The sequence below is a fragment of the Protopterus annectens genome, chromosome 1.part2, assembly GCF_019279795.1.
Source record: "Protopterus annectens isolate FY-2018-M chromosome 1.part2, PAN1.0, whole genome shotgun sequence".
Taxonomy (NCBI): Eukaryota; Metazoa; Chordata; order Ceratodontiformes; family Protopteridae; genus Protopterus; species Protopterus annectens.
In genome coordinates, this window is record NC_056727.1 from 115,648,244 (window position 1) to 115,672,077 (window position 23,834).

Consider the following 23,834-nt stretch of genomic DNA (forward strand, 5'->3'; position numbering starts at 1 on the left):
CTAACCCAAACACATCTTTAATGCTTGGAAGCCCCATGCCTGAACTGGGAAGTCATTCAAATGCTTTCACATTTTGACACTAAATTATATATCAGTGTCCCTTTATAAAAGGATCATCCTAAAAAGCACCATGATTCTAGTGATGTACAAAGCTTCAGAAGTGCCTTTTATAGGCAAGGTTCAAATGACAAATTCACCACCGTAACAGGTACAAGCAAGCAAAATCTAAGGGTAATGCTACTCAGTGCTAGAAGTCTAAACCTCAAAATGCACTCACTCGAGGCACTCCTTAAAATGGAGAACATCGACATCTGTGCAGTGACAGAGACCTGGTTCAAGGCTCCAGAGAGCACCCCTGCATTACCAGGCTATAGTTCATACCACACCTTTCGGCCACCTAACCTGGACTGAAACACTAAAGGCGGAGGTGCGTCCATATTCATTAAGGATATCCACACCTCCAGGCTAGTTGCTCAGCATAATGCATCCAAGATTATCCAAGTTCATAGGTTCATAGGTAGGTACTAGGCTATCGGCCCTAGGGCCCATACAAGCCTAGCCAAAAAATGTACCCTGGCTTTTGCCACCCAAGAAAATTATTTTCCTGTGCCTCTGTCGAGCAGAGCCACAGAAGTGATCCCCGGGGTGAATTTCCCATTTCCCATCCAATCATCAAGATTTTTCTTGAAGAGTGCTAATGAGGAGCTCTGTTTGACATAGATAGGTAGTCTGTTCTGGAGTATGGGAAGTCTCTGGGACAGGAATCTATCCCTCCAGCATGTTCTGTTTATTGTGGTGACAAGGTTAAGGTCCCTAGAGCGTGTAGCTCGGAGGGATTGGGATTTCTTTAAGTGGAGCTTGTCCAGCAGCTCTGGGTTTTACATAGCTTTGTATGTTAGGCAGAGATCGCCCCTGAGTAGGCGATATGCGATGGAGTAAAGCTGTAGTTTTTTGAGACGGTCTGCATAGGGCATCTGTTTGAGGCCAGTAATCCTCTTTGTGAGGTATTTCTGTGGTCTTTCCAGTTGTTGTAGATGTCTTGTGAGGTACATACCAAAAGGGGCGCTGTATTCTATAATGAGGTTTAATAAGTGATGAGTAGAGGGGAACGATGGCCTCTTTTTTTTTTCTGGATGAGAATCCTTTTGTGATGAGATGAGCCACGTAGAAGGATTTCCTGACCACTGTGGCAATGTGATTATCAAAGGAGAGACTACTGTCCACCTGTGCCCCGAGGTCTCATCACATTTTCGGCATTAAGTAGACTACCAGCTATGTGGTAGTTCATGGGTACAGAGTTTTTACTAAAGGGGATGACCATACACTTTTTGGCATTGAGCTTCAGGCCATGGCTTTGACACCAGGTATCTGTCTCACTGAGGCCCTTTTGTAGTTTGTCCACATCGTTAGGAGTTTCGATTATGGCTCCTAGTTTGCAGTCATATGCAAACTTTGTTAGCCAAAGACCTTCTGTGTTGGCCTGCACTTCAGAGAAGTAGATACCAAACAGGAGTGGACCCAGGATTGAACCCTGTGGTACTCCACTTGTCAGTGGTCTGATGTCGGATTTGGAATCTGCTACTTTCACAGTGTGGGTTCTGTCCGTGAGCCAGTTGGCAGCCCATCTTGTGACATAGGGATTTATACCTAGTTTAGTGAGTTTATCTATAATTCCAGAGTGGGGGATGGTGTCGAAAGCCTTGGCGAGATCTAGATAAGCTGTGTGAACCATTTTACCATCATCTATGGCTTTGGTGACTGCTTCAAAGAAGTCATTCAGGTTTAGGAGACATGATCTGCCTTTTACAAATCCAAACTGAGTAGGGTCCAGAGTTTGGGGATTACCATTGTCTTTGTTTATGAGTTCCACGATGATACGTTCCATGGCCTTGCAGACCAAGCTCGTCAGGCTAATGGGACGGTAGTTCCCGGAGTCCGTCGTGGCTCCCCCTTTGTGGAGTGGGATAACTGTCGCGGTGCGCCATTCAGTGGGTACAAAGCCTGAGGTGAGGCTATGATTGAACATGGTACTTAGGTAGGGTGCCAGTTCATTCTGTAGTTTATGTAGAACGCAGCCTGGGATATTGTCAGGTCCCATGGATGCTGTGTTCTTGGCTTTGGAGAGTGTTTTTTACCAGTGCAGCCGTGATTATAGGAACTTTGCATTCTTCCAGTATAGAGATGGGCCCTCTAGGGGGTGAGGGGGATAAAGTTAGGACTGAACCTATCTGCTAGGATGTTGGCAATATCAGTTGGTTCTGTATATTTAGTGCCATTATGCTGTAACTCAGAGCAGATCTGAGTGTTCCCATTTAGATTCTTGACATAGCTATAGAATGCTTTGTGGTTGTCTTTAGAGTCAGTGGCAATTTTGTTTTCGTAACTAGCTTTGGAGGATTTTATGAGGGATCTCGGCTTCTTACTGAGGTTGACCAGGGAGTTCCTCCAGTCATGGGATTTTACTCTTTTTTGCAACAGTTTCTTCTGTTGTAGAGTTTGTTTATGGCAGAGGACCACCAGATTGGCTTCCTTTTTTGGAGGATAACATCTTGGTTCTGTTAGGGATAGCATGATCCATGCACTCGTGTAAGTGCTTATAAAGTGCATTTGTGTAGGATTCGGCAGTCATACCTCTATTGTCCGTCTGCATGGGTGTCATGAAGTTTGCCACTTCTGTCTTAAGAAGTGTGAAGTTGGCTTTGAGAAGTTTTTACGATGGTTTCCCTAATTGGGGCTGGGGGTGGGATGTGGATGTCTAGGCTGATTAGCTTGTGGTCGGATCTGACCAACGAGGAATTGACCTCTGGTGTGGAACACCGGTTTCCCATGTTGGTAATGACCAGGTCTAGGATATTGCTGCCCCTGTTGGGGGTGTGAATAAGTTGATCCAAGGCGTTGGAATTTATGAATTCTAGAAAACGTTGAGCAAAAGAGTTGGTACATGAGTAGTTTTCCCAGTTATCACATTTCACTCGCGCACACACACACACACACACACACACACACACACACACACACACACACACACACACACACACACAAACACATACACACACAGCACTTGCCAATTGCCAGCCAGCTGCCCTGCTCCTATATTTTCTTTTTGGAGAGTAGTGACTTACTAGTAATCAGTGTCTAGCCTGAGCCATCTTTTCATTCCTGTAGCTGGGCACTGTTGAGACATGCACAGCTAAGCCAAACCAAGTTCAGCGATCAGTCTGCAGCACTACTTGAAACTTTTCTGTTTGTCTGGGCATTCTGGCAAATTGGTGTCATCTCAGTCACTCGGCTGGTGGTGGAGTTGACATTGCTTGCTGACGGTCTGTAACTGAACTTTTATTTATTTTTTTCTCTTTAAAGCAGGAATCAGGAGTGGGCAGTAATCGATCAGCAGCATAGTTTTATAGGCAATTTTAAACCTGCTGCCTGCACCTGCTGCTGAGCCCAACCAGATGATTACCAAGTTGGTTGAGGGGAATGGACCACAAGGTTGGTGGGGATAAATAAGAAACTTAAAGAAGTACAATGTAGCCATGGCACAAGAAGATAGACAGGGCACCTCTTAAATTTAAATTTAAAGTTTTAAGCCTGGTTAGCCTGCTGCCTGTAATTTAAAAAAAAAAGTTTTAAGCCTGGTTAGCCTGCTGCCTGTAATGTAAAAAAAAAAAAAAAAAAAAAAAGCATCTGTGACTTAAGGAATGTGACCCACACCCCTACGAGAATGGAAGGAGCCAACCAACGTATGTGATAACTCATGCATTTGCATTGCAGCAGCTCGGAAGGAGAAAGTAAACAGATGGGCGGGACGCAGGTTGGAATTGTCGAATCATATTCCAAATTCCGTAATGGGCAGTATTAAATATAAGTGCCCAGAGGAGGCAGAAGTGTTCTTTGTTTGTTGCTACAGCAGAAATTTGATGGCCGGTTAAAGCAAGACTGGATGAGAGGGCATCTACTATAAATAAATGCAAATAAAACTGATACAAACTCCAAACATATTTAAAGATTCAGAATATGCACAGTTGATAGTGCTAAAAGGTTTAATCACTAATTACAATAAATACACATTAATGTAGCACATAAAAGCAAGTAAGCTCTTAAATGGGTGAAAGATTAAACTAGAATGGGTTAAAAAGTGTGAGTATGTACAATGAGCTGAACATGGATATATTGTATATAATTATTTACACTGAGAAAGTGTGAAATTTAAATGCTGGAGACACTGCAATAGCACTACTGTAGGTCAGCCACTTGAGAACATGTGCTTTATGTTTAAAGTTAGTGAAGGTTGCTTAAAGAAGGTTTGTGTTGGTTTTCATAGGTGTTCTACTAGTTTCATCCAGGTCTGCAGTCTTAACATGAAATGTGTGCTCACGGCAATTGTTTAAAACACCACCATTCTGCTCACAGAAGATCTAAGCAGAGGGCTTTCTCTGTATTTGTGAGTGTTTGTAATTTTACCACTGCTCAGGCAGAGTGAACCAACATCTGGTGGCCAAATGTTGCATGAAAGACTATATCGGTTTAGCCTTAATGGAGTTATGTCACTGTGAAAGAATTCCTAAAGTATTAAAAGTCATCCTGTTGGCATGTCTTTGCTCATTACACGTCCAAATTCTCATCAGCTGCCTTCTCACACAAATCTGTGAAGATATGCTGAAGATGTGAATGGTTTTAAATGAAAACTTCACCCTCTGCTGTAACTTTCAAATATGAACTATTTTCTCAGTGTAATATTGTTTAAGGACCAGTCTGTCAGACAGTGGATAATGTCACAGGTATCACATCTTAGGAAAGGTCACTAAGGGCAAGCCAGGTCTGATGTTGACCCGTGCCTGAAATGGGGAGGGGTACTGCACAATCCTGCTATTTCTATCAACAATGTACTGGGCCAAGGAAATGGCAGACTCTCAGGGCAAGTAAGGAAATGTATGGGGTAGGGGGGATTGAAATAAAATGCTAGACTGTCTACATGACAAATGCCAAGCTCTTTCGGCTCTGAAAACAGCAACAAACCCCACAGTGGGAGCATCTGGAATTGCTCTAGTTTTGATTTCTGCATCCTGCTCTACAGAGTCACTGTTGCTCTCTGGCTTCTCCCTTGAGGTTATATAACAGTGGCAACATTCTCAAGCAGAAAGAAAAGTAACATTTTAGCTACCTTACTTACAAATGAAATTTCAAAACTGAATACAGCACCAGGCCCTAGCCACAAGCTACTGGAATACTCATGGGGATAAAAAAGGCAAGACTGCAACTTAGATTAGCTCTATCTAACTGGCTAGCTTTTCTTACAGTGAACGTCCGACCAGGATAAAACCTTTTTTTCAGTGGAGGCCAAGGAGAAAAATTTAATATTTAATACCAGTTTGGATATATACATAAAACACATACAAAATATAGGTTAATATACATGCGCAAGAGAAAAAGCTTTACAATAATTTGCATAAACATTTAGAAACAGGAAACAGAGCATGTACCTAGCTTGCATAGGTACATACAGTGTTGAATATTCATTAGAAATAGACACAAGCTTGTATACAGTAAAATGAGACATGACATTGTAAAAGATACTGTAATAGTACTTGCAGTTTCTTATTTTTATTTATTTATTGACATTTGTTTACTGGGAAATCCGAATGAGCACATGTGCCTTTTTTCAGAGGAGGCCTAGGGAGAAAAGCTCCAGGGAAACAATTCAATATCCTAACTAACGAATGAAATAATGCAATTTCAAAGAATGCGTAGCATTGTAGTCAGTATAATAAAATTTGTATTGATGTTCATAGACATTAATGCACAAGCATTGCATTGAGAATTTACAGATATGAGAGTGGCATATTAAACAGGTAGGATGCAAATGTTTGAAAACATTAATAGAACAATGAGGAATGAGGGAACCAGAATGTAAGAAAATAACGCTGTTAGTAGTGGTATTGATGCAGGGAAAGCATTCTGCAGAGTAAGCTAGGATTTTAGGAGTAGGGCAATGGAAGTATTTGCATTTCCTGTTGCAAAAGTATTAATTAAGATGGTATACAAGGGATCAGAGACAAAATTTTTTTCCCTTTCTTATTTGCATTATATTTTAAACCATTGGCAAACAAATTATACGATTCAGAAATTCAAGGATATAATTTGTATGGTATTCAAAAAAACTTGGCTTTATTTTCAGATATTATTTTGTACCTGATAGAACGATATTAGTACATCTGAGTGTTGTGAAACATTTTGAGGTAGTTCTGTTTTTTTAGGATATAAAAATGAACGTAAAACAAATGCTGTAGCTGTAAACTATGTACTTACCCAGCCATGAATTGGTTCAGCAATACCCATATTTATGGGGAAATAATAAAACCAAGTATTTAGGAGTTTGGGTTAAAGAGAGTTCTGTTGTGGCAGCTAGGGATATGTGGGACGAGACCAAAAGATGAGAAACTGGAAGCTCTTGCCTATGTTTATGGATAGCAAGATAAAATTAGTAAAATGTCTTTAGTCCCTTTATTTTTATACCCACGTCAAGCATACTTTTTTCAAACAGAAGAAAAGTGGATAGTAATAGAGTTGAAGGATTTTATCTGGGGGGAAGAGGGCAAGAGTCAAGTGGGATAAGCTGATCCTTCCAATAGAATAAGGATGTTTAGGATTACCTAATTTGAAGGGATATTTTAGAGCCACACAAGCAGAAAGTTACAATTCAAAGTGAAAGGGATGATGAGGAAGGTAATTCAAGAAATAAGGATAGTGTGGGGTTTTGGATTCATATCCTTACAGAGAATAACAGCAGTCATACAGAAAATCATATGCATAAAGTAGCAGAAAGTATGCTAAAAACTAAGCCAACACAAGAGAAGAGAAGAGAAAGGAGATTATGCCAATAGGGATGACTACAGTTAGAGGTGTAGAGAATAGGCAAGAGGATGCTGGAATTTACTGGAGGAAGTTGGCAAAGGAACCAAGGTATTGGGAACAAAGTAATTAGACAGGGAAAGGTAAGAGAATGGGAAGAGGCCAAGAAGACATATGGACTGCAGGCTAGAGATTGTCTTCCCTACCAGGGATTGATATCAGAGTATAGGCAATGAGAATGGGATAGGGGAATCCTAAATGAAAGACCTGCACTGTTGAAGTTTTTAGTTGAATGTAGAGCAGAAGCTGCTGTTAAAAATGGATAATTGGTAAAGCATGTAAAATATTGCCTGATGCATGCAAGAACCAGTTAGAGGAGATGAGCATTTCACAAAGAAACAATTGGAGGGCGTGTGTGTGGCTCCCGAATATGCAGCAAAATCTAGAAAATTAATTGTTTTTTGCCTGGGAGTTTTTACATACGCACTTTTATACACCAAGTAGACTTAAACAAAACTTTATTCCTCAGTTAGGTGGTGAATGCTGGAGATGTAATGGGGAGGAAAGAGGTGTCTGAGAGCAAATGTCCTCCGTGTAAAATGATTGGCAAACTTTAAAAATTCCCTGCAGAGTACTCTTGTCAGGAATACTGGAAGAGCAAATGAGTGTAACTAAGAAAGTTATTTTTTTGAGTTGGGATACAGGATCTGAATTGCCTAAGGCTTTGTTAGGTTTAATTCTGGTGGTTGTCAAAAAAAAACAATTATTAGAAAATGGAAATCTTAAGTTTAAACCAACCATACTTGAAGTAGTGAATATTATAACAGAGAGAAAAGAACAAGAAGTGGAATTCTTAGATAAGGGTAGGAGTAAATTACATAAAAAATGGAAATTGTGGGAACAATATATGCAGAAAATGTTTTGGAGGAGGAATAAGGTTTAAGAGAAGGCAGGAATTGAACAATGTACGTAATGTTGGTTTGATTATATACTTTAGAACAATATACATGATGTATAATGTTTGTAAATGTGAACTTGTTAATATGGTTTGATTACTTTTATATTAATTTGTGTTTGCTTGTGTCACAAGTGATAATTCAATTAAGGTGTTCACAAAAAAATAAAAAAAAACATTGTACTGTTGGGGGAAACAGTCTAAATGTCCGACATTAGTGTCATTGTCTGACAGTTGGCACAGAGGGTTAAGGCTGAGAGGTGTAGTTCCTGTGGTACAAAGTTTGATTTTCTCAACCCTCATTTGCCTGTTGTGTGATGTTGAACAATTCACTTAACCAGACAGTGCTTATTGGCAACTGGGAATCTGGGCTAAGTCCCCAGTTATCCTGTGCACTGCAGGCATGATAATTACGTATGTACACTTACTGTGATATTAAAAGACTTCAATTGTGTTATCATAGTGAATTCTGTGTACTCCAAGATACAACCTGTGATGATATGGGCTAGTGCCAGCATAGCTAGCTGGAGTTCTGTAAAGAATGATATGTATACGAGTTATACATGGTGGGTGTGTTACACTTCTAATATATTTGTATGGCATTTGAATATCAAACTGATTTGTACAGATGCTTATGTTACAAATGTAGTGGAACTGTATGGCATTTGAAAATCAAAATGTGTTTGTAAAGTTGCTAGTGTTAAAAAAAAAAAAAAAAATGTATCAACAGTGGGTCCTTCTGGAAGAGAACCGGTTTAACCTCAGTCCAGTTAGTTTTGGAAAATCTGTGAAATTAAATCAGCTGCTGAGCCATAAACACAGCACCCCACTGTGCTGAAAAGGACCGGAGATGGTAAGTCTGGAAGAAGTCTTTGTTCATTAGCTCAGTAAAAAGAGGGGAAGCTCCAGGGCACTGCCATAAACATTTAGATGTGTATTGTAGCTGTCTATTCTAAATTCCTCTCTCAGCTTTAAAGGGGGATACTGTGAGAACCTAGAGTGAGGTTACCAGGTAAAGTCATTCTGTCAGCCATTTTGGAAATTAGGTTTTAGATATTACAGTGGAAATCTGTTAGTATTGAGTATTATGTCTTGGGCCTGACAACAAGAAGCACCATTCACCACATCATCTGCCTTGCTGTATTAAGTAAGTAGGGAATAGTACTTTTTCTAGATTCAGTCAGGAAAATGTAGTCAAGCTTAGTTTAGATATTGTTTTTCTTTATTTGTGTGAGTCTGTCCATCAGTGTTATTTTCAGTATTTCTGGTGATTTGAACTCAGTGGGTTACTGTAAATATTTAGTATTTTCTTGCTCTTTTATTATTTGTTGTTAAAGATATTTAAAACTTTTATTGAGGTTGGTCCCTGTAGAAAGTATTTAACCTTTGAGAGTGCTTATATTTGTTTGTTGACACTGTGTGGGCTACTTCAGAAAGCCTAGCTGTCTTGGCCAACTACTACCATTTGTATTACTATTAATATTACACAGTATAATTGGACACCCTTTGTTAAGGGCTTAGAGTAGCTGATTGTGGAGTGTCTACCTTATACTCCGGGCAGAAGGGGGCACAGCAGGTAAATTTATGCCAACCTATTACAGCGATGTGTGTGGGTGTGTGTAATCAAATTTCACAGTGTATGTGTGTCAGCTTCTTGGCGGAGGGACACGAAGCACTGGGTTCATAGAGAGGGTGTTGGAGAACTTGGCTTGGACAATCTGCTGAGGACCTAACCCTACAGTGGGTACCAGTGGGGAGTCTTATTGGGGACTTGGAGGGAGACCGATGTAGAGAAATCCAGACCCCGCGCTGAGTTTGTTCCCTGTGTGTTCTTAAGGGAAATTGTGCTTGATGCAGAGAGGTCTGCATCTGGAAATACTGAGTGTATCCATTTGTATTCCAAGTGAACATCGCTCTCCAGTGTCAGTGGTGAGAATTGAAGCTCCTTGATTACTGGCCCAGTGTATGGATGTCACACAGCCTTCTGTTTCCCCTAATTAAAGTTACAATTTTTCTTAGATTTCCTTCCGGCAGTTATCTATTAATGTTGTATGATTTCCCTTTGTAATCAGATGCTTCTCTTCGTTTCCAGGTTACTAAAAATGAAAGGAAGGTAGAACCAACAAGAGGACAGAAAAAGGTAGACTGGAAAGGTCCTGTAACAGCTGTAAGAATGAATAGAGACTGCAGAACAGATATTTTAGCTGAGGAATTCCTTTGTTTTATAGAAGTGCAATGGCAAAGCAGAATGAGAGAGAGTTCATGTATTCTAAAGGAATAAAGGATGTAACAGAGGGGGAGATCCAGCAGTGTTATTTACCAGAAATGGAGTGAAACACAGAGATGAAGATGAAGGAAGTAATATGGGCAAGGTTCCTAGTTAAATGAGCATTGAATAGAGTGCAGTGTATGGTGATGTTTTGAGGATGAAGAGGATAGTTAAAAGTATCCAGTTCAGATAAATGTTTGCAGTATTGCTTCGTAGCCTGAAGTGTGGAGCCACTGCTTAAGTAAGGCCACTGCTTAAGTAAGGCATTCTTGATGGACAAGGGGGTAACGCATCTTGTTTATTCATGTAGGGCTTGACAGCTCTAAGAGGATGCTGCTTGTGGGTGGTGGTGGCAGGAGAGAACCTCAGCCATCAAGTCAGACTTATAGTAATTATTTATCTGCCTTCAATTGACGAATTAGTCCCACACTAGGCCAGTGCCATCTTTTCAGGGGAGACTAGAGGTGATATTCACACTGACTAGGGAAAATTTGGCCATAGTGCTGGGGAATTTCCCCAGCTCTTTTTTCAGTAGGTGCCATGGGGTCATTTGCATCTACCTGAGCTCAGGTGGTTAGGACCTTGGTGGCTGTACAGGAGTAGCTAAAAACAAGACAACCTGTTTAGTAGCCGCTCACTCTGAAGTTGTTGAGAAGGAAGTAGGAATTAACAAGCCATGTTCATAGTTTCAATTGCTTTACTTGTATTGCAGGGTATTGCTTTCCATGAAATTAGAGGTAAATGTAATACAGAAGTAGCAGTTGCGTGTGTGTGTGTGTGTGTGTGTGTGTGTGTGTGTGTGTGTGTGTGTGTGTGTGTGTGTGTGAGAGAAACACCGTGCATTTCAAATGGAAGTAGCAGTGGCATGTGTGAAACACCTTTTTGTTCATTTTGTGTTAGTGCTCATGTGTGCATGTAATATTCCCAGTTTCACCCTCTGAGGTTTTCAGCTGTACAATTCATTTTTTGCACATTCCTTGGTATTAGTCCTTCTAAGTTGTACTGGTAGAAGCCTTAGCTTACATGTTAAAACACTGTGCTTTTCCTATGTGCCTGAATTTGACTCTGATTCTGTTTGCATACTGGACTAGTTCCTGGTTTTCAAGATGAAATTGGATGCTGGGAGAATTAAAGCAGGGCTAGTGTTTGCTCCAAGTTTTTCTTCCATTGTATGGTTTACTGCACTCTCCTCCTGCCTGTCATTCTCTTAACCATGATTTCTCAGTACCCGCAGGTCTTTAGGTAGGCTCTTTTCTTGAGACTAAATGGTAAGTTTCCTTCTACAAAATGGTTTAACCATGTTTGTCTAATCCAACAAGTTCACAGAGAAGGCCTAAAATAAATATGTTCTATATTTTTACCAATTTATGTGGCTGTCACACTGGCTGCTGCATTAGTCCCGTTTACAGAAGGTTCATCACCTTTTTCTAAGCTTCCTGATGACATACTTCCTGAGAGCTGATTGTTCACAGCCATATTAAAAGTTAGTTGTTGCTTGTTTCTACGAATGTCAGACTGTGCACTCCGCTGCTTCATTTCCCCGTACCCTTCCCCAGTTTGAGGTTTCACCTTCCTGTATCAGATTATCCAAATTTACTGCAACACGCAGTGCTACCATACAACATGTTTTGCAAGTTATGTGTTTAGTCACAGGTGGCTCAGAAGTCTGTTACAGTATAGGCTTACAAACTGTAGATGTTTAGTAGTACATTGGGGGGGGGGGTAGCAGGGCAGTGTCCTAGACTGAGTAAATCTTGTTACAAGAATGTTAATATTTACTGAAAAACAGAATACTGTTAACAGTATGAGAGCATATTAGTAAAGAAAATGTAAGCAGGTGTTTTGTTTGTGACAGTGTACTGCTTTTAAGTCTTCAAAGCTTGGTTGATTTTGGATAAGGACCTTTAGTTTTTTTTTTTTTTTTTGATTTGGCTTTGTTATAGAATACAGATTTGCAGTTTTCTGTGGCCCCACCCCTACTGGTGGTGCCAAATCTGGTTGTACCAGCTGTACTCAGAATGGAAATTATTGTTTATTTAACTCTCACATGTAGTTGGTTTATTTTTGGTAACTGAGCTAGAGCACTGATCCAGTTTGGACCGTTTTCATGCACAGCCTAGGAAGGTGCGACAAGAACAGTTTGTTAATAAATAATAGCCAAATTGTAAACCAAGAATTTTCAAGATCACAAGTTCCAGTAAAAGTATAGTTATTGACAGCAATGAAATTGCAGAACTGTAAATATAAGGAAGATAACTCCCACTCGCAAGGTTGTATAATCTTGAAGTTCATATGAAAAAAAAATGTAGAGATGTGGGGAGGGGGTTGCACAGCTTTGGAGAGGCACCTTTTTTGATACTGTTAAAAGTCAACAAGTTGAAATAGCAGATAAAGTGATTCCTGTTGCAGTGTTCTATTGTTTAACCATAGATCTGAGCAGTGCACGATCCCTCTTTTAAACAGTAACATTGGACCCCTGTTTTTTAATTTATAAATATTGCTACCACACCTTAGTGTGTCATTTCTTACTGCTGCTGTTCAGATATGCTCTGTGTAGCTCCTGCTCTCAAATCCTAGCACTCTAGAAACTTTATCACCTGTTCTGGCCAGCACTCCATGTCTTTACTTGTCCCACACACACACACACACACACACGCGCTGACATACAGCTACCTGCTGCTTTTTCTGCAGTGCCCAGATACCAAGGAGGAATGTACTTGCTTTCCTCACACGACTTCGTCTTTGAGCTACTACCTGTTTTTTTACACGTGCTTCACCTTACACATAGCCCCATTGTACTGAGCTTTGTTGTAAAGTGCATAATATAGGTTTGAAATGCATTCTAAATCTGATAATTAGTTGAATGACAGTCTTTCCTTTGTGAAAATAATGTGGCACTTTGCCATATTTTTTTTTTCAGTTACACATTCATGAATACTAGTATGACATTTCCTAAGCTATCAGTTAAGTAGGCACATTCCAAAAAATGCAGGCCTCACCTCCATTTTTAAAAAAGTCAGATTAGTTCTTTGTTTATAAATTTAAACTTGAATATGTTGATCATTAAAATACAAGAGTAATACTGGCATAATTAACTATTACAGATAGGTAGTGAAACTTGTGTGTGTATACGTTGTCCAGTAATCTCAAAAGAGAACCCAACTAAATTATATTTATGCATCTGACATAGTTTTGACTAAGACCCCCAAGAATTTGAGTAGTGAAGAAATTGTGTTCCCGTAGCCCTTCAACTGTATTATGCCACAGTGTATATATACATCCTGTGCTATAGATCCAGTCTGATAGAGGATGTTATTTTTTATTTGTGTTTCTTTCAGATATGTTTATCTTAATCTTGAACTGATCCTAAAATAACAATACAAAAAGGAAAATACAGCACATTACTGTGGTAGTCATAATGTATTTTTCATCATTGTCAGTAAACCACAATGAAGGGCTTAATAATTAAAATCTGTGTAAACAGTGCCTTTAGCGGAGAATAACTTTTATTTAACAAAAAAACTTTGTTTTTGAATATAATGAAATTTTTTTCTTCAAAGTTCATTGCAAAGAAATGGGTAAAAAGCAATGTGTTGATGTCATCTTACTTATAGTCTTTGGTTTGACTGTTAAACCAAAGGTGAAGCTGTGTGTCACTGTGACTACATGGGGAGAAAAGAGCAGCTGTCTGGTAGGAGAAGTGAAGAATCTGAGGAGGTTCTGCTGCATATTTTCTGTGTACGTCAGTGTTCCAGTAACCTGCACTTGGTTTGAAATGTTTACATCAGCATCACTTTGTTGAAATAGCTTCTGTCCCAGAACTGCCAGGAAGCAAGTGCAGTTCACTACCTTGTCATATATTTGGCATTAGCCCACCTATTGCCATTTCTCATTCGCCAGTAGTCTGTACCAGCTATATTCAAATGTGTTTCTGACCCCCGCCTGCACTTTCTTCTCTTAGTCATAAACATTATAACCTTTGCATATTTTTTTGCTTCTGCTGCTTGCTGGTCATCAGCTCTGTGTGTCTTCCCTACCATGGCTTTTGGAAGTGTCCAAGGATACACATCCTTTTAAAGCTGGAAGCCATGACCCATTTGCTGACATTTAAAGAGTACTTAAGGGTGCTGCTTGTGTTGTCTATAAAAATATTTGTATGAAGAGGAATAGTGATCACTGGACTGATACCAGCATTCATGTGGAAGTCAGTGTTCAGCATTGAGGTGGCAGCCCATTTGAATGGATACGTTGGATAGGCATCCAACTGTTGACCTGTCATTCAAGCTCTATAGTTCAAATGGTGAACTCACTCTGAACATTTTATTAATTTATCTGTTGACATTTGTTTACTGGGAAAGTCTGACTGGGTCACAAGAACTTTTCAGTGGAGGCCTGGGGAGAAAAGCTGCACTTAACCGACAAAATAAAAAAAAAATTCAAATGCATTACATAAGAAACAGCTGAAAATTATACATTTCAAAAATAATCAACAATATTGTAAGGCATAGAGATGTACTAAAAGTATTTTACAAAGAAAACAATGAGGAAAAAGGGAATGCTTTACAACAGTACCCCCTGATGCGCAGTAGCAAAGCCTGCCCAGACACCGCCCAACAGGTTGACTACATGAATAAATATGAAATGATGAGGAAGTTAGCATGAGTATTCATTTGTTATTCCCGGCTTGCTGTAAATATTACCTGACACTCTTTGATGTGTGTGTGTGTGTGTGTGTGTGTGTGTGTGTGTGTGTGTGTGTGTGTATATATATATATATATATATATATATATATATATATATATATATATATATATATATATATATATATATATATATATATATATATATATAAAACTGTTATATGAAGAGTCATCATAAATGAGGCACCAGACAATGATTCCATTACTAGTGTGTTTAATGGCAGATACCAACACTCAGCAAAAGTTGTGAATCGTTTCTTCTCAAAAAATAAACGCATAGACCCACTTCCCAACAAAGCTATATTCACACAAGTGAAAATAATGTAAGGTGCATTAATCCCAGCAAAAGAATATCGATCCAAGTAACGGAAATCTGAAAAAATACACCCACTAAAATAATCATCTGTTTGCACACAGTTTTATGAAATAGTCACAGCATCTCCTGACCGTTGTTGGAACGTCATTGTTAAATTGAATAAACTGCCAAAATGATAAACTGGCAAACTGCCAACAAAAATATAATCTTTTACTTTATCTTTTATAAGAGGGACTGCTCACTTTTTATCTTTATCTACAATTTTTTTTTCACATCGTCATTGCCCAGCTATACCAATTCTGAGATTGGACTACTTTGAGGAAGAAGGTAAACTACAGTAAACAATGAATATTTGTGATGCCACAGGCAAATCTGCACAACATGTCAGTCATGCATCATTTGCATGCTACATCACTGACATTAGGCATGTCGATCATTAACACCGCTCCCATTCCTGCGCTAAATGGCATTTGGGTACTGTTGTAAAACATCGCCAGAAAACACAAAGTAAAGCAGTAGTTGCAATTCTGGAGAACATCTTTGTGGCAATTCATAGCAGTAATAAGTAACAGTCATGTTTGGTTCAGTTGTAACTATAAAAGGGGAGTGAGATTAGGCTAGATTAGTGAAATGGGGAGGAGGTGACAGGAATAGGTTATGTACTAAAGAGGGTAGGATAACAAGCTGAAGATGAGGAAGTGGAGATGGGTAGAGAATCTGTGCAGAGAGGTGGAGAAAAGTAAACAAGATTTATATTCAGCGGGAGTATAGCATAGATACACATCAACACAGATACTTTATAGGTTTCTTTAGAGTGTAGCTGAAAGAATTAGCTACATGTGGAAAGAGAATAGGTTGCCATCAGTAAGGTGATGAATGATTTGTTATATTACAAAGGGGACATGATGGCTTTAGGTCTGTCACTGCCTAAGTATGTTGGAGTGCCCATTCTGTAATGGAGTGGTATCAGATTGATTCCATAATATAGGTGCATACATTTATTTAATGGAACCATTAATGACGGTTGTGAGGGTTTAAGCAGGAGATATAGCTGCAGTTCATAGGTATTCAAGTGGGATGTTTTCAGCAACCACAGAGGCAGATTTTAGTTTCTTTAATAGCTTTTAACTGATTCAGTAGACACAGTTGATAAGTTGAAAGACTCCCATTCTTTAGCAGGTATATCAGGCAGCAGGGGGGGAAAAAACAGAAAAAAAATTGAGTGCTTCCATGTTGACAGTGCTTTTTAATGAAGAATCACCACAGCTTCAAAGTAATGTCTTCTCTTTTAAGCCATGTTAGATAACTAAAAAAAATAATTAACCCAAACTGAGATTGCAGATAATAGATAGCGTTCTTTATTTGCATGGGACTATATAGGTATTTCTAACAGCAATTATACCATGTACAGTCCTGCTTATAATTAATAATTGATCAGTTGACAAAATTATCCAATACAAAGTTAAAAACCGCCAAACTGAATTAATTGCAGTACCAAAAAAATGTGAAACAAGTTGGTGTCTGAATTTTTTCTACACAGTACTCATTCAACTGATGTCTGTGTACTGTTGTTACTTTGTAGGGAGTCACATATAGGCGTTATGTTACAGTGTAAATTGTTTATGTACAAGGTAAGCATTTATAGGCATTCCTCATATAGACAGCCGATGGATATGGATGTTGATCTTTCAGATATGTCAAAAACAATTAACAAGAAATGTGTAACACTGAGTAGTAAGAGGAATTTAAACCTGAATGAAAAAAAAGATAAATTATCCCAAAAAGAAACATTGTTTATTCAGGAGGAGACTAGCTTCTACTTGTTAACACAGTTAAATGACTTTAAAGTGTAAAAGTAAACTTTTTGTGAAGGTTCCAGTGGTCCTTCAACATTGTTTAGGATTAATACATGCCACTGTCAGGTGGTGCAAGTAAAAACTACAAGTCATCAAAAAAGGTAGAAATGTTGGAGTTCTGTTTATAACTATGTAGTGCATGTAATGTCATGATTATACTTTAGAATCAATCTAAAGACAGGCTTAAGCACCTCTAACTGATTTTAAGCTTCGGTCTCAGACTAGGGCTAAGGCAGCTTATAGATGTGTAAAAATGTGAAATGTTTCATGTCTCTGAAAACCTTGAAACACTTGCACTGTTAATCAACGGCTAGGACATTTTATTTTGCTCTTTACTTGGCAAGTAGCTTTCTTCTTTTGTTCATGCTCACTCTACCAGGGCAGCGGTCACTACTGGTGCTTTTTTTCAGGGGGTCTGGATACTATATCCATCCTGGAGTCTGCTGCTTGGTCTTCTCTACACACTTTTACCAGACATTATAAGTTGCATGCCATTTCCAGCTCCAGGGATGTATACTTCATGGAGTTGTAGACCGCACTTAACTGCCTTCTTCATTCCATACTTTCCAGTAGCTTTGGTACTCTCCTAAGGGTAAATAATACTACAACAGTGATAAGGAAGGACATAATATAGTTGTATAAGGTCTTAGCATAACAGTAGATGTCCTAATTCACACTGTTGCAATATATGGTCTCTCCCTCCTGTCCCCTTTTACTTTCTGTTACCCTAATACTGTATGAAGGGTTTCTATTTCCATCCTTATGTCCTTCTGATTCCCTTCCTGAAAGTGCATGTTATTTTGTCTCTGGGGTTGCTCTGCTTCTTTTGGGTCACTTCATTTCTGAGGGTTCGCATCCGTACATCACATATGTACCTTATGCCTTGCACGTAGGACATGTGCCTGATGTACGATACCTGGAAGGTGCAAAGGCTTTGGTACGCTGGCCAGACATTAGGCTGTCCACGGCAGGATATTCCAAGGGTAAAGAATATTGCAACAGTGGGAAGTAGGACATCTACTGTATACAACTATACTTTCCTAGGCTACTCTTAATTTGACTGTAATGTTTCAGTTTTGATCACGGGCGGCCACGGTGGTGCAGTGGTTAGCGTTGCCACCACACAGCAAGAGGTTCTCCGGTTTGATCCTCGGCTGGGGTGCTTTCTGTGTGGAGTCTGCATGTCCTCCCTGTGGTCATGTGGGTTTCCTCTGGGTGCTCCGATTTCCTCCCACATCCCAAAGACATGCTGTAGGTGGATTGGACACACTAAATTGGCCATAGGTGTGAGTACGTGTGCCTTCTAGGGAAGGTTGGGTGCCGGGCAGGCAACTTGACACTATAAAACTCAACTGCCAGTCATGAGCAGACGGTGATCCGCTGTGGCGACCCCCAACAGAGAAAAGCCAAAAGAAGAAGTTTCAGTTTTGATCACAGCTCTTTTGTTATCATTTGATTCACACTCTACTAACCCTTGTTTCAGTTTGTTATTTCTTTCTGTGACCATATTTTATTTATCCTTTCGTAACTACCACCTACTTTGACCCAAACTTAAGTTACAGTTCAAAAGTTGAAGAAGCCTTTAACTTCTTAATTATTTACTCCACCCTTTCCTCATCTCAGCCTTCTATTGCAGCTTCCCTACTCCTGCCATTACACTTTATACAGTTCACCTTCTTTCCTCTCAACTTTCCAGGGAAGCTCTTATGATGTAGCTCTCTGATGTTTTCTCTCCCCATTGCTTCTGCCATTTGTTTTTCTTTTTCCTCCCTTCTTCTAGTTCCACTGTCCCTATTTTGTACCTTCTTTAGGCTAATTTAGACTATTTTTAGCCCAGCTGTCTCTTCTTTCTCATCTGTGATTTGCTTTATCTGTCTTACTTTGTTCCCTGTTGGTGCTTCCTGTTTCATCCATTTTTTTTTTTTTTGCAATGGCTTTCTCCCCCATAGTCATTACTTAAACCAGTTATCATAGGAGATTACTAGGCCATCGACACAGAGGTCATTTTAAGCCTAGCCAATTCAATCCAATGTAATACCGTAGAAATACTACTTAATACCTAAGACTGCATTTAGTGATGACTGCCCATGTCCAGGACGCTTGTGAGCACTATCCCCAGTAAAAATTTATGGTGCTCCATCCACTCGTCCAGGTTCCTCTTGAACAGTGTCATAGAGGTGCTCTGTTTCACATGAATTGGTAGCCTGTCTCAAAGACGTGGCAGTTTCTGGGAGATAAATCTCTCCCTCCAGCATGTTCTATTTAAGTTGCAGGCCATATTGAAGTCCCTGGAAAGAGTAGCCCTAGACCCATTTGAGTTACAGAAAGCTCATTAGATTTGGGTCTTGGGTTGCTGTTTAGGCCAGGCATAAGACTCCCCTAAGAAGTCTATACGAGTTAGCTCATTCATTGATTTCATCTGGAATCTTACGCTCGTATCCTAACAGAGCATTTCAGTTAATATTCCTACTTCTGGCATTTCGAATTCTAATAAGAACTGTATCTCCTCCTTGTATCCTTCCAGTGCCTTACACTCACTGAAGATGTAAGAAGATGTTCCTGCTTCCTCCCTTTTTGCACTTCCAGCATGTCCAGTCCACTTCTGGGATCATCTTGCCAGTTTTGCTGGGTTACAGAAATGTTTTAAGCAGGCACTTCCATGCAAATATTCTGAAGTTTCAGGATTTGGAGGTATACCTAGGCAGCCTTATCCTGTTTTCCAATTCCTCCAGTCAGTTTGTCCACCTATTTCTCCTTCCCATTTCCATGTCATATTTCCTCTCATTTTCTTATTCCTTTTACTTGACCACCTCTTCCCTACTTTTAGTATGCCATTTGTCACTCTTCCAAATACTTTCCTATTTTCTATTCCTTGCAGTATTTCTGGGATCTCCACCTTCTGCTCCATTTCCTTCTCTGTGTAATTCCATCTACTTTTAATCCTCTGGTATTCAGACTCCAAAATATTCTGTAGCTGAAATTTCTCCTTTGCTTCTTTCTGTATCATTAGTATTCTGCCTTCTGTCAAATTGACCCAGTATACTTTCTTTTTTTTTTTTTTTTCCGCCACCTGCATATAATCCCCTCTTTTTTTCTTCCCCTCTTAGCCCTGCTATTCTAACCACCCTTTGTTTCCATTTCTTCCAGTCTACATCCTGCCATTGTTTTTGGAATGTCCTCTGTTTCTTACATCTAGTGAAGTTGCAGCCTTGCATTCAGAGTCTCTATTAAAGAGTCTATAGTGTCTTTTCCCTCCTTCAAACAATCTTCATCCTACCATATTGTCTGTTTTCAGTCTAGATTATAATCTACATCTACCATTCTTAGTGTATTTGCTATTTGACAGGACTGCAGGCATTCCTTTAAGTCGGGTACCCAATCCCCCTTTTTGTAATGGCTATGTGACCAGCTCCAAAGCTATGCTTTTTTCCTCTCTTTCATACATAATTTCTATTTAATCATTTCATCTTTTTCAGTAGCTTATTCCTGGATAATTTCCAAAATGGCTGTCCTGTGTAAATAAATTATAGCATGATACACATCTGTAAGATCTCTATCCTTTGATCCAAATCCATATATATATATATATATATATATATATATATATATATATAGGTTCATAGGTTCATACTAGACTATCTGCCCTAGGGCATTTATAAGCCTAGCCAGAATGTGTTTGGCTTTCGCCACCCATTTTAAATTTATTTTGCTATGCCCTTTTTCGAGGTTAGTATACTGTGCCTCTGTCTAACAGTGACACAGAAGTGATACCCGGGGTAAACCTACGATCTCCCATCCACTCATCAAGATTCCTCTTGAAGAGAGTCAATGAGGGACTCTGCCTAACCTGGACTGGGATTTTATTCCAGAGTGAAGGGAGCCTCTGGGTTATGAATCTGTCCCTCCAGCATGTCCTATTTATTTCAGTGCTGAGGTTCAAGTCTCTCGAGCGCGTAGCTCGATGGGATTTGGATTTTCTGAGGTGCAGCATGTCCATTAATTCCGGGTTGGACATGGCTTTATACGTCAGGCACAGATCACCTCTGAACAGGCGGTATGCCACTGAGTAGAGCTGGAGTTTCTTTAACCGGGCAGCATATGGCATCTGTTTGAGCCCTTTGATCCTCTTGGTGAGGTACTTTTGGGGTCTTTCCAGTTGCTGCAGGTGTCTGGTAAGGTACATCCCAAAGGGGCATTGTACTCAATTATGGGCCTGATGAGGGATGAGTAAAGAGGCACGATGACCTCCCTGATCTAGATGTGAATCCCTTCATGATTAGGTGGGCTATATAAAATGTTTTTCTAACCACTTTGGCCATGTGGTTGTCAAATGAGAGATTGCTATCAACTTGGGTCCCCAGGTCCCTAATTACTTCTTCTGTACTTAATGGATTACCACCTATGTGGTAATTTGTGGGCACTTTGTTTTGCCAAAGGGGATGACTATACACTTTTTGGCATTTAGCTTGAGGCCATGGCTCTGGCACCAGTTGTCTGTCTCTATGAGGCCCTTTTGGAGGATGCTTGTGTCGGCTGGAGAGTCGATTATGGCCCAGTTTGCAGTCATCTGCGAACTTGGTCAGCCACAGTCCTTCCGTGTTGGCCTGTGCCTCCGAGAAATATATACCGAACAAGAGAGGTCCCAGGACTGAGCCTTGTGGGACACCACTTGTAACTGGTTTGGAGTCTGACATGGCTCCAGCAATTCTAACCATGTGGGTTCTGTCCTTGAGCCAGTTTGCAATCCATCTAGTGACATAGGGGTTTATATTTAAGCTGGTGAGCTTATCTATAATGCCCGAGTGGGGTATTGTATCGAAGGCTTTTGCGAGGTCCAGGTAGGCTGTGTGGACCACCTTCCCCTCGTCAATGGCCTTGGTGACTGTTTCAAAGAAATCAACCAGGTTTAAGAGGCAGGATCTGCCCTTAACAAAGCCGAACTGGGTAGGATCCAGTGTTTGTAGGTCCCCAATATCTTTATGAGGTCCATGATGATCCTTTCCATAGCTTTGCAGACCAAGCTAGTCAGGCTTATGGGGCGATAGTTTCCAGGATCCGTTGAGGCACCACCTTTATGGAGAGGGACCACTGTTGCTGTACGCCACTCTTTGGGCACATATCCTGTAGTAAGGCTGTGATTGAACAGTAGTTTTATGTTTGGGTTTAGCTCTTCTTGGAGTTCATGTAGGACGCAGCCCGGGACACCATCTGGTCCCATTGATGCTGTGTTTTTTGCTTTGGAGACGGCGGCTTTTACCTGAGCATCTGAGATGTCAGGGGCAGCACACTGCTGGGATAGATATTTGCCCTTTTGGTGGGGAGGGGGGGGGAGAAGTTTGCGCTGAACCTGTCAGCTAGGATGTTGGCAATGTCTGTGGGTTTGGTGTATTTATTGTCATTTTGGACTAATTCTGAGCATATCTGGGAATTACCACCCAGGTTCCTAACATAACTAAAGAAAGCCTTGTGATTATCCTTAGTGTCCTGTGCAATTTTTCTCTCGAAGCTGGCCTTAGACAATTTTATGTGTGCTCGTAGTTTTTTGCTAATACTGATCAGTGATGCCTTCCCTTTTTGGGATTTTGCTCTATCATTTAGTAGCTTCCTCCTTCTATTGTATAGTTTGTTTATGGCTGGGGTCCACCAGACAGGACGTCTGCCTTTGGAGGATTGGGTCTTGGTTTTATTTGGGATCGCATGATCCATGCATTCCTGAAGGTGTTCATAGAATGCGTTTATAAAGGATTCTGCGGTCTGGGCCGTATTTTCCACAGGCCTGGGGGTTTTGAAGGATTCCACCTCAGTTTTGAGGAGTGTGAAATTTGCTTTAGAGAAGTTTTTCACTGTGGTTTTCTGTGCAGGGGGTGGGGTCGGGATGTGAATATCCAGTGAGATTAGTTTATGGTCTGATCTTACCAGTGAGGGATACACTTCTGGTCTGGAGCATAGAGTCCCCATGTTGGTGATGATCAGGTCCAGTATGTTTTCCCCTCTTGTGGGAGTGGTAACAAGTTGTTCCATAGCATTTGAGTTTATAAATTCTAGGAACCTTTGGGCTAGGGTGTTGGAGCTAGAGTAATGCTCCCAGTCTATGTTTGGGTAGTTGAAGTCGCCCAATATAATGGTGTTTGGAGAGACCTTCATATTTTCCAGTGTTCTCAGGAAGGCCGAGTGGGGTTCCTGGGTTTGGGAGGGTGGTCTGTAGCAGGCTATAAACTGGAAGGCAGTTTTACCCACTGTTAGTTGCACATGGATAGTCTCTGATGCTTCGTGCTTTGCCACCAACCTGGAGGTGTGGGTATCTTTGATGAATATCGATACTCCCCTCCTTTTGTGGTTCGGTCCAAGTTTTGGGGCGAAAAGCATGGTATGAGGTATAACCTGGTAGTGCTGGGGTGCTCTCGGGAGCCCTGAACCAGGTTTCTGTTACTGCACAGATATCGATGTTCTCCATGCTAAGGAGAGTTTCAATGCATGCATCTTGAGGTTTAGACTTCTGGCGTTGAGTAGCATTACTCTTAGTTTCTTATCCCTTGTGATACCTATGGAGGTGGGTTTGTCTTTTGAGCCTTGCCTAAAAAGGCACTATGGGGGTAGCAAGAGCCTTTGCCAATATCCGAAAGCCCAGGGGTGACAGGTGCAAGCCGTCCCTAGCGAAGCATCGTGGCTTGTCGAGCATATCATCCCAAGCTGACAGGCATTGGATCCCCTTTGAATGACACCAGTACTTAAGCCAATTGTTGAAATTGATCATCTTGTCTTCATATTGTGGCATCATTCTTGGTGAGGGTAAGATGCTACTCAAGGTCAGGGTCATACAGGCCTGGGCTACATGCTCAGAGAGCTCCTTTATGTCTCTTTTCATGTAGTCCAGGGAGGTACGTCTCA

General features: G+C 40.4%; 1 protein-coding gene across 1 annotated transcript in view; it reads left to right on the plus strand.

Moving 5' to 3' along the window:
• SPTBN1 (spectrin beta, non-erythrocytic 1) overlaps positions 1-23,834 on the plus strand; it is a 2,377,138-nt gene that overhangs the window by 455,384 nt on the left and 1,897,920 nt on the right. The window lies entirely within an intron of this gene.